General features: G+C 36.0%; 1 protein-coding gene and 1 pseudogene across 7 annotated transcripts in view; one reads left to right on the top strand and one right to left on the bottom strand.

The window, feature by feature from the left end:
• DMD (dystrophin) overlaps nucleotides 1-14,467 on the bottom strand; it is a 2,265,680-nt gene that overhangs the window by 2,063,148 nt on the left and 188,065 nt on the right. The window lies entirely within an intron of this gene.
• Nucleotides 710-2,543, top strand: LOC106845114 (lysosome-associated membrane glycoprotein 1 pseudogene; annotated as a pseudogene).

Below are 14,467 nucleotides of genomic sequence, written 5' to 3' on the forward strand. Positions count from 1 at the left end.
ACCAAGATCCTTCTTTAAGGAAGGACATTTGGCCCCAGCTTTCATCTATCATCCACTTCAGGAATGCCTCTACTGTAAAGAGACACATTTTTCAAGGTTATACCCTTACCAGGTCAGCCCAATTCCAATGACTGATAGAAGCAGGACCGTAAGGTACTGGCCTTTTAGGCTCAATGTGCATTGACCCTGGCTCTCCAGAGCTCTCCCCTGGTGATAGCTGAGGCCCAGCATCACAACAACTAGACTTATCCTGCTTCCTTCTCTTCCCTTACACAGGGTTTGATCACCAGGCCAGCCTTTAATAACTATTCTGCAAATTAAGATCCGAATTAGAGTTAGCTTCTGGAAGAACCAAGAGAATTAGGAGAAGCATAATAAGGCAGTTGCAGAAACAATGTCATTATTGTCAATGACTATTTATGTTATGTGCAAAGATTTTTTAATTGAAGTATAGTTGACATACAATATTGTATTAGTTTCAGGTGGTTCAACATTTGTATACATTGCAAAGTGATCACCACAATAAGCCAAGTAACCATCTGGTCAATGACTATTTAAAAAGGCAAAATAGAGTATTTCAATCCTTTAGCAGCTTGCATTGCTAAATATTAGGTTATGGCAAGAAAGAAAAACCTCACCAATTCAGCCGCACTGGAGTAGAAGGCTTATCTAAGTTTGAAAGCTTAAAATTGGTAACAAAACCCTCACAATGGGGAGTGCACGTGATGGTGGTCACAGGACAGGTAAAGCTATCTGTGCCACCAGGTCTCCATCTAGGCCTGTGGGGCCCAAGTAACAGGGTGTGTCTCCATTTTGCTGGCAAGCTTCTTTTCCTGACAAGTCCTAACCCCTGGAGTACTGGTCTTTTTGCCTATTCCCTAACTTCCAAATGTAGGCAGATAGTGGAGGTGCAGGTAAAACCTACCTGGGCCTCCTGCCCCACCCCTTGTGTCCCTGGCAGCCCTGGGGAGTGTTTGGGGAGAACAATTGCTCCTGCTTCTGCTTGCAGGACTGATGCATAGTAAATCTGCAGTGTTTATGGAGAAAAATGGCTACTGATCAGCTTGCCCAATGGACAACTTCTCAAGCTGCCTTCTTGAGCAATTATCATACAAAAGTGGTGATAAAAATGTGACCTTGAATCCACCATCAAATGCAGAAATACTGAGTAGTAGCTGTGGTGGCAAAGAGAATGCTTCTGATGCCAATACAGTGATTGCTTTTGAAGAAAAATATACGTTGACCCTCAATTTCATAAGAAATACAGCATCATACAGTATCCAACTGTTAGGTTTTGCTTATAACTTGTCAGACATAACTATTTCTCTCAATGCAAGGGCAAAAGGAAACAAGATTATGGAATCCATACCTGACATCAAGTACACATAGATAAAAAATACACATGTGTCAGAGACAACCAGATACACATGAATAATGTAACTATTAAACTACATGAAGTAACTATCCAGGAATATCTTTCAAATAACTTCAACAAGGAAGAAATAGTGTGTAAGCAAGAAGAGCCTTTCTCAACGACACCTCCACGGCCAAAGCCCACCACTTCCCCAGAAATGTTCATCTGCTTAGAAGCACAATATGCGTGGCACAAATGCAACTGGTCTGCTTGTAGCATGGGCTGATGACTGATCACCACTTACGAGAAAAGCTCTAAGGTGACTGTGACAAGAGCATTCAATATCAATCCAAATAAGACAGTGAGCTATAATTCTCATTTAGTATCACTAGAACTCTGCAGTGAAAATGTCACTCTTATCTTCAGTTTTGAAATGAATGCAAATTCTAGCCTGCTTTCCTACAGGGAATCCAGTTAAATACAACTTTACATGACAGCAGAGATTCCACTATTAAAGCTTCTAATGAATCACTGAGAGCCTTTCAAGCCACCACTGGAAATTCTCATAAGCGTAATCCTGAGGAAAACGTTCAAGTCACAAATACGTCTTCAGTCAACATATTCAAAGTTTGGATGGGTCTAGGCTTTCAAGTTCGAAAGTGACAAGTTTGGATCTGTGGAAGAATGTCAATCAGATGAAAATAACATGCTGAGTTCTGTTGCCATTGGTGGTGCTCTTTCAGGAATTGTCCTCATTGTCTTAATTGCTTATCTCATTGCCAGGAACAGAAGTCATGCCGGGAATCAGAAAATTTAGCCTTTGAAACTATTCTCCACCACTGTATATCAACAGCAGTTGCAAGACGTTGTGTTCATTTTTCCTGAGTTTAAATTGGTATTGAAATGAAGGCACACTTTCTAATAAACGTTTTTTGAAGTCTGCTTTATCAAATGTGACGCTCATCTTGCAACACTTACTATACACAAAAGGGTAATGATTGAAAAGGTGGTGTTAGCGTGACTAACTGGTCAAATGTTAATATTTACCAAAGTAGAATTCTAAGGTAAGAGTAAGAGTGCTTTTCTAAATTGGCCCTGACTCCTCTATCATTTAAGTTTTTTTTAAGATTCTGGGGGTTTCCTCGTTCTTTATTCAGATTTAAGCCTTATGAAGGGAAGCCTTGGGTCCTAATACTTATACCCGATGAAGGACAGCTAACTGTTATACCGACATGTTTAAGAGATTCTAAACAATAGAGGGAAAAAAATCTAAAACTAAAGTACTCCAAAAGGTAAAAATTTGAAATGCTCAAATTTAGCTTTAAAAGTCAGGACAGGAATGGCCCATATAGGGATGGGCAGTGCAAAATTCACGCATTATACAATCAATTTAAGTTATCCTTTGGCATTTTTATGTTTTATTGCTTAAGAACTAGCACTTTAAAAAATATTGAAAGTGGGTACTATTTTTAGTAACTATTTTCTAAAATCATTTTCCATCTTCTGTTTGAAGTTCAGGGTGGTCCTGTTTCTGTACTGGTGCACAATATGGATTTCATTATACTGATTTATCCACTTTAAGCTTGGTTGTGGCTGTGTACTTAAAGGATCAGTTCACATGCAATGCACTGTTTGTAACAATGCTGACAAAATTCTCTTGTTTGTTTGTCTGGAAATCACAACAATGCATGCCAATTATCATTGATCTATGGGCTGGTACTTTACAGTGAGATTTGCATCTATTATCTTGGGTTATTCCTTTATACTCTAAATGTGCTTCTTGCCACTTCGTAGGTAAAGAAAAATGAATTTATACACAGTGAAATGGCCAGGGAATAGGGTGACCAGAGTTTGACTCCCTATCTTATTGACCATAATTTTCAGTGTAGGTTTTTGTCACTTTGCACACTGACTCTTTCGGCATCAGGAGATAATTTTAAATAAGTATATTTCTATCATTTCAAAATATAAATCTAACTGCTCCTAGGTTTATATGGTTCCTGTTCTCTTAGACTGCTACAGGACTGTTTGTTTAGAGTGTACAAAGCCCATGCTAAGACAAAGTCCATGCTAGACACCTCCTACTGCTCCTTCATCATCCACTGGACCGTTTATACCTACCTACTGCATCTTTCCTCTTTGCCATATGCCTCAGGCCCAATATTGATTGTGCGCCACTTCAGTAGCATTTTCCTAGGTGTTCTGAGCTTCATAGGTCTTACTGTCCTGCTGACTCTGGTTCACTGTCTATTTCACCTCCCTACATTCCCCCAAATGTTTTGTTTCTAGTGGAAGGAGAGGTGGTATGAGAGCAAAGAGGCCCTGATGACATGCATGTCCCCCAAAGCTACAGTATCTTCTGTGTGATAGGCTGTAAGTAATGCAAAGAAATGCTCCCTTTTGTTTAAAAAGAGGCATTTTAAAAATAAAATGTCATTTTTATTTTATTTTTACTTATCCAGGTCCATTTTTCAGACAGTGTAGGCTAAAGAACTATGTGGTTTATGATTCTTCACTAACGTAGGATGAGGGCAATGCTAATCTAACACAAGTGCCTATTCTCAACCTACCTGCCTGCATACCTCTCAATCTATATATCATCTCTTTCTCTCCTTTCTTCTGTTAATACTTCAGTGTTAGAGGTAACAATGGTGAACAGAGTTGAGAGTTCAGAATAGCATTTGTAGCAATAATTGGTTTTGTCATTCAAGAATGGCTTATTCCATGTCTAAAATTACTAGCACACAACTGAGTTCTTGATCTCTAAAGCTGATTTAAAAGTTTCTGAAATACTAGTAAAAAGAAAAAGAAATCACTTGCATGAGGGGATGAATTTTTTTCACCTTTCAGTGCTTTAAAAAATGGAAAATGGAACTTCGACACATATGTGAAGATAAGCATGAGTCTTTTCAACAAGTCGGGTTGGGAAAATGACATCCACATGCAAAAAGTGAAATTAGACCATTACCATACACCATGTACAAAAATTAACTCAAAATGGATCAAAGACATACATGTAAGAGCTAAAACTCCAAAACTCTTAGGAAACATAGTAGAAAAGCTTTATGACATTGGATTTGGCAATGATTTTTGCAAATGACACCAAAAGCACAAGCAACAACAACAAAAAATAGATAAATTGGACTGCATAAAAATTTAAAGTTTTATGCATCAAAGGACACTGTCAACAGAGTGAAAAGGTAACCCATATAATGGGAGAAAATATATTGAATAAGGAGTTAATTTCCAGAATAAAGAACTTCAATGACTCAAAAATGACACAAAACAAACAACCCAGTGACACAATTTTAAAAAATGCAAAGTGCTTGAAGAGACATTTTTCTAAAGAAAATATACAAATAGTCAATAAGCACATGAAAAGATATTCAACATCACTAATTATTAGGCAAGTAAAAGTCAAAACCACAATGAGAGGGCACTTCACACCCTTTATGACAGTTAATAGGCTATTATATATTTTTAAGAACCCCAGAAAATACAAATGCTAAAAAAGATGTGGAGGAATTGGAACCCTTGTACACTGCTGGTGGGAATGAGAAATGGTACAGCCACTATGAAAGACAGTATGGTGGTTCCCTCCAAAATTAACATAGTATTAGCATATGATTCAGCAATTCCACTTCTAGGTATATATCTAAAAGAAATGAAAGCAAAAACTTAAACAGATGTTTGTATGCTCTTGTTCATAGAAGCACTATTCACAACAGCCAAAAGGTGGAAGCAACCTGAATGTCCATAGATGGATGAATGGATAAACAAATTGTGGTACATATATACAATGGAATATTATTCAGCACTAAAAGGAAGAAACTTCTGACACATGTTATAACATGGATGAACCTCAAAGGATATGCTTAAGGAAATAAGCCAGTCACAAAAAGGCAAATACTGTATGATTCCACCTATGTGAAGTACCTAGAGTACTCAAATTCACAGAGACAGAAAGGATCATGGTGGTCACTAGGCTCTAGCGGGAGGAGGTAATGGGAAATTATTGCTTAATAGGTACAGAGTTTCAGTTTGGGAAGACAAAGTTCTGGAGAGGAATGATGATGATGGTTGCATAACAATGTGAATGTACTTAATGTCACTGTACACTTAAAAATGATTAAAATGGTAAGTGTAAATATTTTATCACAATAAAAATCTAAGCATAAGATTAACATTTAAGTATTAAAAATTATATTTTAAAATACTTGACCCATAGATAACAAAGTGAAACACTGGAATATACAATTCTTTGTTTGACTTTAAAGCCAAGATTAGCACATGTCAATTGATATTGAAAGTCAGTTATAATTAAGCTACATTTAGACTTGTGTCAAAATATAATGTATATATACACAAACACACACACACACACACACACACATATATATATATACACATAAAATAGCAAACATAATCTTTCAGGAAGGAGTCAAAGGTGTTCTTTTGAAAGGTAATGAGATTTGTGATGGTGGCCACTCTAATCTTCCTCCTCAGATACACACATAGAATATTAAAGAACTTAATTTCCAAAAAGAAAAATCAGTGTATGAGAGAAGTAGGGAATCAGCACAAAATGTAAGAGAATAAAGGGGAAGAGATGGAAATAAGCAAGGAAAAGCAAAAGAGAGAGAGGAAAAGGGAGGGAGGGATGGTGGGGTAGGGAGAGAGGGGAGAGTGAAAGAGAAGTAGGAAGGCAGTGTCAAGTTATTGTGATATATATTTTTGCATTGCAAATTCAGTCCTTTGACTCTTTACTGGAGGACAAAATTATTTCATCTCCTGTTGTAGCTTCATCAATCTAAAATTGCAATGGTGCTCACAAATCAATTCTGATGGTACCAATGTTTTGTGACACTTTAATTTAATCAGATCACCATAATTAAATTTTCCAAGTCATTAAATCACCTTTTACAAAGTATATTACTTTTATTTCAATTATTAATACAATTTAATGAACATTTCAAGCTCTCTTTCCTGTGTCTTTCCCTAAGCTATCATATATGCTTTCTTATATTCCACCAGTTCTTTTTTAATTTCCAAAGAGCCATAGATTCAGAACACAAATGTAGTAAAAACAGTGGAGTTCAATGTATCTTGAAACTTGTCCATGAAAAATGATAAAACAAATGGAATACATCTTAGAAAACATTTAAGACTAGAATGTATGTGGATATATAATACCAAAGATAAAGAATATAAATGTTATTTCTGGTGTCATGCATTTTGACTGACAAAGAAACTAATAATTTAATATTTTAAATTTCAAATGTCAAGAGAGGAAGAACAAGATAGAGAAGAGGAAGCAGAAACAGCAGGGACCGCTGCCAACACTCCCATAAGATTTACTAGAAGAAATGATAGGAGATTTTCACAGATAATCACAAAATGAGAAAGGTGCTTTTAAAGGTGATGCCAAATCCAGAAATCATAAAAAAAGATTGACATATTCAGATATATAAATAAACTACCATTTTGCAGGATACAATCCTGCACACGTACAACAAGCAAAAGGAATAAGTGGCAAAATTATATATATATATACACACACACACATATATTTGGGTGAGGAAGAGTGACCCTGAGCTAACATCTGTTGTCAATTTTGCTTTTATTTTTTCCTCCCCAAAGCCCCAGTACATAGTTGTATATCTTAGTTGTATGTCATTCTAGTTATTCTATGTGGGATGCTGCCACAGCATGGCTTGATGAGCCATGTGTAGGCCCCCACCCAGGATCTGAACCAGTGAATCTCTGGCTGCTGAAGTGGAGTACGCAAACTTAACCACTCAGCCACGGGGCCAGCCCCAGAAAAATTATATTTTTGATCCACTTGAGGCAAATTGATAAGTCTCACCCTAAGCCAGTGTGCCCTTATTCTATAGCATTAGTTTCACCGTTCACAAGGCTGCCAACTGAAAAGCTGTATTTTCTAGACTCCTGAGCATCTAAATATGGCCTTAATCAAAGTTCTGGCCAACAGGGTTTGACTAAGAGTAAGGCACAGTATAGTGCCCTTAAAAAAAATTGTGCCTAGGGGCCGGCCCGGTGGTGCAGTGGTTAAGTGCACACGTTCCGCTTTGCCGGCCTGGGGTTCACCGGTTCAGATCCCGGGTGCAGACATTGCACTGCTTGGCACACCATGCTGTGGTAGGTGTCCCACATACAAAGTAGAGGAAGATGGGCATGGATGTTAGCTCAGGGCCAGTCTTCCTCAGCAAAAAGAGGAAGGTTGGCAGCAGATGTTAGCTCAGGGCTAATCTTCCTCAAAAAAAAAATTGTGAGTAGACTCCCCCAGACCTCTCTGTTCTTCTTCATCTCTCGAGATAATAAGAACTATAGCTGTCAACTTGGGCCCAGAAGTGTGAGCCACATGTTGATCTGTGGACTCTCTGTCTCTAGTAGAATCACAAGAGAAAAAAAATACTTCTAGCTCATTTAAACCACTCTATTTTGGGGCATTTTTGATACAGTAATATAAGCTGTCCTCTAATAACACCCTATTTCACGAAGTGATAATTTTCCCATTACATAAAGACCTACAATAAAAAAAAAATCAGATTAACTATGCAAGAGAAAAAATAGCAAAGGAAATTGTTCCAAGAAAGGAAAATAAAAATATCTTAAGCATATGAAGAGTTACTAAATCTCTCAAAAAGGAAGGAATGAAAACTGAGATTCTACTGAAGGGCATTTTCAACAATCAGATTGGCAAAGATCTGAAAGCTTGCTGACATGCTATGTTTATAAGCATAAGGGGAAAAAGGCACTCTCATATAATATTGATTGGGATATAAAAGTATAAAAAATGCATACACACACAGTCTGACCTAGCAAATTCACTTCTAGGAATTCGTCATATAGATATACATGCACAAATGTGAAACGGCATAAGTAAAAGGTAATTTATTTTAGCATTGTTTGTATTAGCAAAAGATCAGAAGTGACCTAAATATCCACTGATAAGATATTGGTTAAATAAATTATGGTATATCTAGACAATGAAATACGATACTGTCCTAAGTTTTAGGGAATTCCTATGCACTGCTATGGAATGATCTCCAAGATATATTTTTTAGTGAAAAAAAAAGTACAGAAGAGTGTATATCATATAGCCTATCATGTTAAATATGGAAAGATATTAATTTAGATTTGATTATATAGTCAGAATTCTTCTATATTTGTAAAACGATAGAGAAGAAACTGGTAACCTTGTTTATCCCTGGGGATGGGAACTAGGTGACTGGTTGAGGGAAGTGAAGAGGGACATACCACCCATTCGTAACGTTCAAATTTTGAATCATGTGGCTATATTATTTATTGAAAAATAAAAATCATAGAAGTAGTATAACTCTAAATTTTTTTTCCATTTTTAATAAAATCAAAACTTTATATACCATGGAACTGATGCTATCTACATTTGAAATACTGGAGATAAAATATAGTAAATATGTCAATCAGAATGTTGATTGGTTTCCTTTGTAAAGTAAGGTAATCACTGCTGCAACATACAACAAAAAGTAAAGCAATAAGAATGAATGATATTACTACATTGCTATAAAGACATTAAAATGCGAAAGATATCTTTTATCTTTCAAGAAACAAATGACTTTTCCAAGTGGGAGAAAATGAGAGCAAATATATGAAAATACACGTCACCTATTTTGCCTGAGCTTTCTCCTCCTTGTGTTACGATGTTGGCCTGTAGACCTGTTTTAAGGATTTAGAATTAAAATTTTGTCTACTAACACTCATCTTCAGTGTAAGTAAATAGTATACGTTGAAGGTTAGATTTACTCTATCATATTTACAAAGAATCAGTGAAGCCCCATGAAGAATATTTAAAATTGTAAATATCCATGTAAGAAGTGACATAACTTTGTCTTTAGGTAGCCTAGAAAGTTCTCCAAATTACATATATGATTTTTAAAATGTCTAATGCCTGGAAAATACACAACGACTTCAAAACTATTCTACATCTTAATGAGGGGGCTGGGTGGGGATGAGTACATCCTACAATAAGGCAAAATTATTACATCTTATGATCTTTCCACATTTAAATGTCTTTAGTGGCAAAGGTCAGTAAACAAAACTCTTGCAAGCAATGCAAATTCTTAGGCCACACCCCTGATCTGCTGAATCAGAAACTCTGGGATTGCTACCAGGAAATCTATGTTTCAACAAGACTTCTCCATGACTGTGGTTTGAGAACTACTCTTTTAACTTAATAGTAAGAATCAATATGAAGTATCACCATGTGAATATTCCTTTTTCGCTTGAGATTTTAAAAAAATCAATATCTCCTGAAAAATTCGTTGCCAAAGTTTTAAATATGAGGTATGAATTTACACTATATATCCATTACAAACACTAATTATATGACTTAAAAAATATTTAGACATATATTTTATTTTCTGCTAAATTCTTTTATCACATCACATTTATAGGAAGTATTCATGAAGACACATTGACCTCTCCTGAAAACTATCCAGCAATTCTACAGGCACTTATGCTGATATTTCTACTGTATCATTTTTTAGTAAGGCACATTCCACTTAAGTTATCCTATTTTGCCTATTTGTTCAAACTCTTGTGGATAGCAATCACTGTGGAGATGGCAACGAGGCATTCAAAAAAGACTTTCAAAAAGTCCCCCAGCATTTGCAACCCACAGTTATATCCCACACCTGTCTTCTCAGTAATAATATGAATATGCCATCTCTTCTAGTGGAAATAAACAATTTGTTTTCAACATGGTTTGTACAGAAAGCATTAAGAGTTTTTTTTTAAAGTTTAAATCATGAAGAATAATAAATACCAAGACATTGTAGTGTAATATTTAAAATGAATATGGGCATTTTAAAAAGAGATATTTATCAGATTCCTATTTTTGATACTAAAGTATAATTGAAGTATTCTCTCATTTCTATGCCTGCATTTTCTATTTTATCCATCCATCCCTCTCTTTTAACCTTCTTTGGTCTTCTTGCATTTTACACAGAATGTTGCTCTTCTTACTATGTCAAATTCCTGATCCTGTATCAACCCACTCCTAAATTCTTCCAAACCATTAGAAATCACTTCCTTAATCACAGGTCTGGTTGTATTACTCTTGGATTTTTAATTCGTTCCCAGTTATTTACTGAGTAAAGGTAACAATCATACTTTTAGATGCGGAAGGGAATTTAAAGATATTTTAGATCAGTCTGCCTCATTTTACACTAAACTGAGACCCAGCTGTTTTACAAAATTCCTGACAGCAAAGGAACAAATTATTGTTGAGAGGCAGCATTTCAGTGCTCAGTCTCCTCTCACTGTACAATAACATGTTAAATTTCAATACAAAACCTTAAAATTTCAGATTTCAACCTAAAGTATACCCTCCCATAGCTCCTTCCAAGAGACTTATGTATAGTTTTATGGAATTACTATTCACTGTACACTCCAGGCTTATCTACCTAACCCTCGTGCTCTTCTCTCCCCATAGAAATTCCTTGTTTTGTTTCTCTTGCTTTAAAAATAAATTCTCTCCAATATTTAAGGCCCAGCTCACATGTCGCATTCTCCATGAAAGGATTCAAGATCCCCCCAATGGTAAGCTGTCATTTTCCTCCGACCGCTCATTACTCTCAAGAAAATGATATGATATTTTCTATCCTGTATAAGAGTACTTTTTGTATAGATAACCATTTTCCTATTCTTAAAGGAATTTTCTGGGTCTTATTGGTGTTTATATCCACCACAGAGCCTAACAGAATGCCTTAAACACAGTAGTACCTGTTAAACGAAGGTAGAAATTAATGAATCAAAGCAATCTTTCCAATTTTAATGGAAATAATTGACATAATATATCTATATTGTCCAAAAGTGAGAGGTTCTGATATACTTGTGTGAGCTACTGCACAGCCTTCAGATACAATGATTCTTCAGAACATTTGGAAAGCTCTTCTGAAATAACGCTCTACCTAAAAATCTCTTGCTACTTAAGTATTATTAAATAATCTTTAATAAGAACTATGTCAAAGTATTATCAAAGAAACTTCAATGCTTAAGGTCAACTAACTTTAGAGTATATTTATCTCTAGCCTGGCAGAACCATCTATGAATAAGTTTACCTTTGATATTATCACTTGTTTTGTTGCATGGAACAAGGAGGGCTAATGGACACCACTGCAAAACACAGGGCTATTGGTGGCAAGGCTAGTTCTCTATTCTAACAAATAAACTGGTTAAAGAATTCACATTTGCTGTAGTACAAAGATTCAACATTCAAATCATACCCTGGTGCCTAAACAAATGTAAATAAATTGGAGGAACATACTACAACAAAGAACAAACTCCACTTCAACAAAATGTAGGCTGAATTTATTAGCTCAAATGGCCAAGCCCAGAGTTAACAGATGAGGGCAGAGATAGAGGAGTGGAAGAAAGTCTGGCAATTTTTACCATCTACCACAAGCTCTATCTCCCATTAAACATCTTATTCCCATAATATTTGTAGAGTTTTGGTTTTTGTCCAAACCTAGACTTGTATGATAATAGAGTAACCAGTTGAATCAAGACAGGTTTGCTCAAAAGTATTCTTGTCTATAGTATATCATTTTTTTTTTTTGAGGAAGATTAGCCCTGAGCTAACATCTGCTGCCAATCCTCCTCTTTTTGCTGAGGAAGGCTGGCCCTGAGCTAACATCCATGCCCCTCTTCCTTTACTTCATATGTGGGACGTGTACCACAGCATGGCTTACCAAGCGGTGCCATGTCCGTACCCGGGACCCAAACCGGTAAAGCCCGGGCCACCGAAGCAGAATGTGTGCACTTAACTGCTACGCTACTGGGCCAGCCCCAGTATACCACTTTTTAAATTGGTCCCTATATCACTTTTTACTATTTCACATCTTACGTCTTCTACTTACATGTCAACTAGTGATATTACCTACCTTTCCTCATTCTTAGTAAAATCAAATTAATAGAAAATATTAGAACGAGTACATACTATACAGAAGGAAGGATAAAAATCACATGATCATCTCAGTAAATGCACAAAAAGCTTTCAACAAAATTCAACACCGACTTGTGATAAAAACTCTTAAACTAGGAAGAGAAGAAAATTACTTCAACAGAATAAAGGCCATATATGAAAAGCTCATAGGTAACATATTCAATGGTGAAAAACTGAACGCTTTTCCTCTAAGATAAGGAACAAGGCAGTGGATGCCCTCTCTCACCACTTCTATTCAACATAGTACTGGAAGTCCTAGCCAGAGCAATTAGACAAGAAAAGAAATAAAAGGCATCCAAATTGGAAAGGAAGAAATAAAATTATCTGTTTCCAGATGACATGATCTTATACGTAGAAAACCCTAAAGATTCCATTAAAAAGTTAAAACTAATTCAATAAAGTTGTATAATACAAAATCAACATAAAATTGCATTTCTATACACTAACAATGAATAACCTGAAAAAGAAATTAAGAAAATCTTATTTACAATCACATCAAAAAGAGTAAAATACCTTGGAAGAAATGAAGGAGGTAAAATGCTTGTACACTGAAAACTGCAGAACTTTGCTAACAGAAATTCAAGATACAAAATGGAAATACATCTCATGTTCCTGGTTTGGAAGACTTAATATTGTTACAACCCCTATCAAAATCCCAATAGTACTCTTTGGGGCCGGCCTGGTGGTGCAGCGGTTAAGTGTGCACATTCCATTTCAGCAGTCCAGGGTTCACCAGTTTGGATGCCAAGTGCGGACATGGCACCGCTCGGCAAGCCATGCTGTGGTAGGTGTCCCACATAGAAAGGACAGGAAGATGGGCACGATGTTAGCTCAGGGCTAATCTTCCTCAAAAAAAATGCAAATAGTATTTTTAACAGACATAGAAAGAAAATCCTAAAATTTATATGGAACCACAAAGGACCTTGAATAGCCAGAACAATCTTGAGAAAGAACAAAGCTGGAGTCCTCACACTTCCTGATTTCAAAACATATTACAAAGATGCAGTAATCAAAACAGTATGATAAAAACATATAGACCAATGGAACATAACAGAGCCCAAAAACAAACCTGTGTTTATACGTTAAACTGATTTTCAACAAGGGTGCCAATAATACACGATGGGGAAAGATATTCTTTTCGACACGTCGTATTGGGAAAACTGGATATCCACGGTCAAAGAATGAAATTGGACTCTTATCTTACACCATACACAAAAATCAACTCTAAATGGGATAAAAGCATACACAAAAGACCTGAACGTATAAAACTCCTCAAAGAAAAATAGTGGAAAATCTTTATGACATTAGTCTTGGCAATGATTTCTTGGATATGACGCCAAAAACACAGATGGAAAAAGCAAAAATGCAAGTGAAACTACATCAAATGAAAAAGATTCCACACACCAAAGTAAATCAACAGAGTGAAAAAGCAACCTATGAGATGGAGAAAATATTTGCAAACCGTATATCTGAAAAGGGATTAATTTCCACACTTTGCAAGGAACTCCTACAACTCAATAGCAAAAAAATAATCTGCTTAGAAAATGGGCAAAGGACTGGAATAGACATTTCTCCAAAGACATACAAAACAGCCAACAAGCATGTGAAAAATTTCTCACATCACTAATCATCAGGGAAATGCAAAGGAAAACCATAGAGATATCACCTCACTCCTGTTATGACGGATACTTTAAAAAAAAACAGAAAAGATAACGTGTTGGCAAGGACATGGAGGAATTGGAACCTTTGTGCACTGTTGATGTGAATGTAAAATGGCACTGCCTCTATGGGAAACAGGATGGTAGTTCCTCAAAAAATTAAAAATAGAACTGTTATATGATCCAGCAATCCTACTTCTAGGTGTTCATTCTAAATAAGTGAAATCAGGTTCTTGAAGAGACATCTGCACTCACAGGGTCATTGTAGTACAATTCACAATAGCCAACAGGTGGAAAAATCTAAATGTCCATTGACAGATGACTGGATAAAGAAAATGTGGTATTCACATACAATGGAATATTATTCAGCCATAAAATGAAGGAAATCCTGTTACATGCTACAATACGAATCTTGAGGACATTATGCTAAGTGAAATAAAGCAGTCA

Source organism: Equus asinus, chromosome X (assembly GCF_041296235.1).
Source record: "Equus asinus isolate D_3611 breed Donkey chromosome X, EquAss-T2T_v2, whole genome shotgun sequence".
Classification (NCBI taxonomy): domain Eukaryota; kingdom Metazoa; phylum Chordata; class Mammalia; order Perissodactyla; family Equidae; genus Equus; species Equus asinus.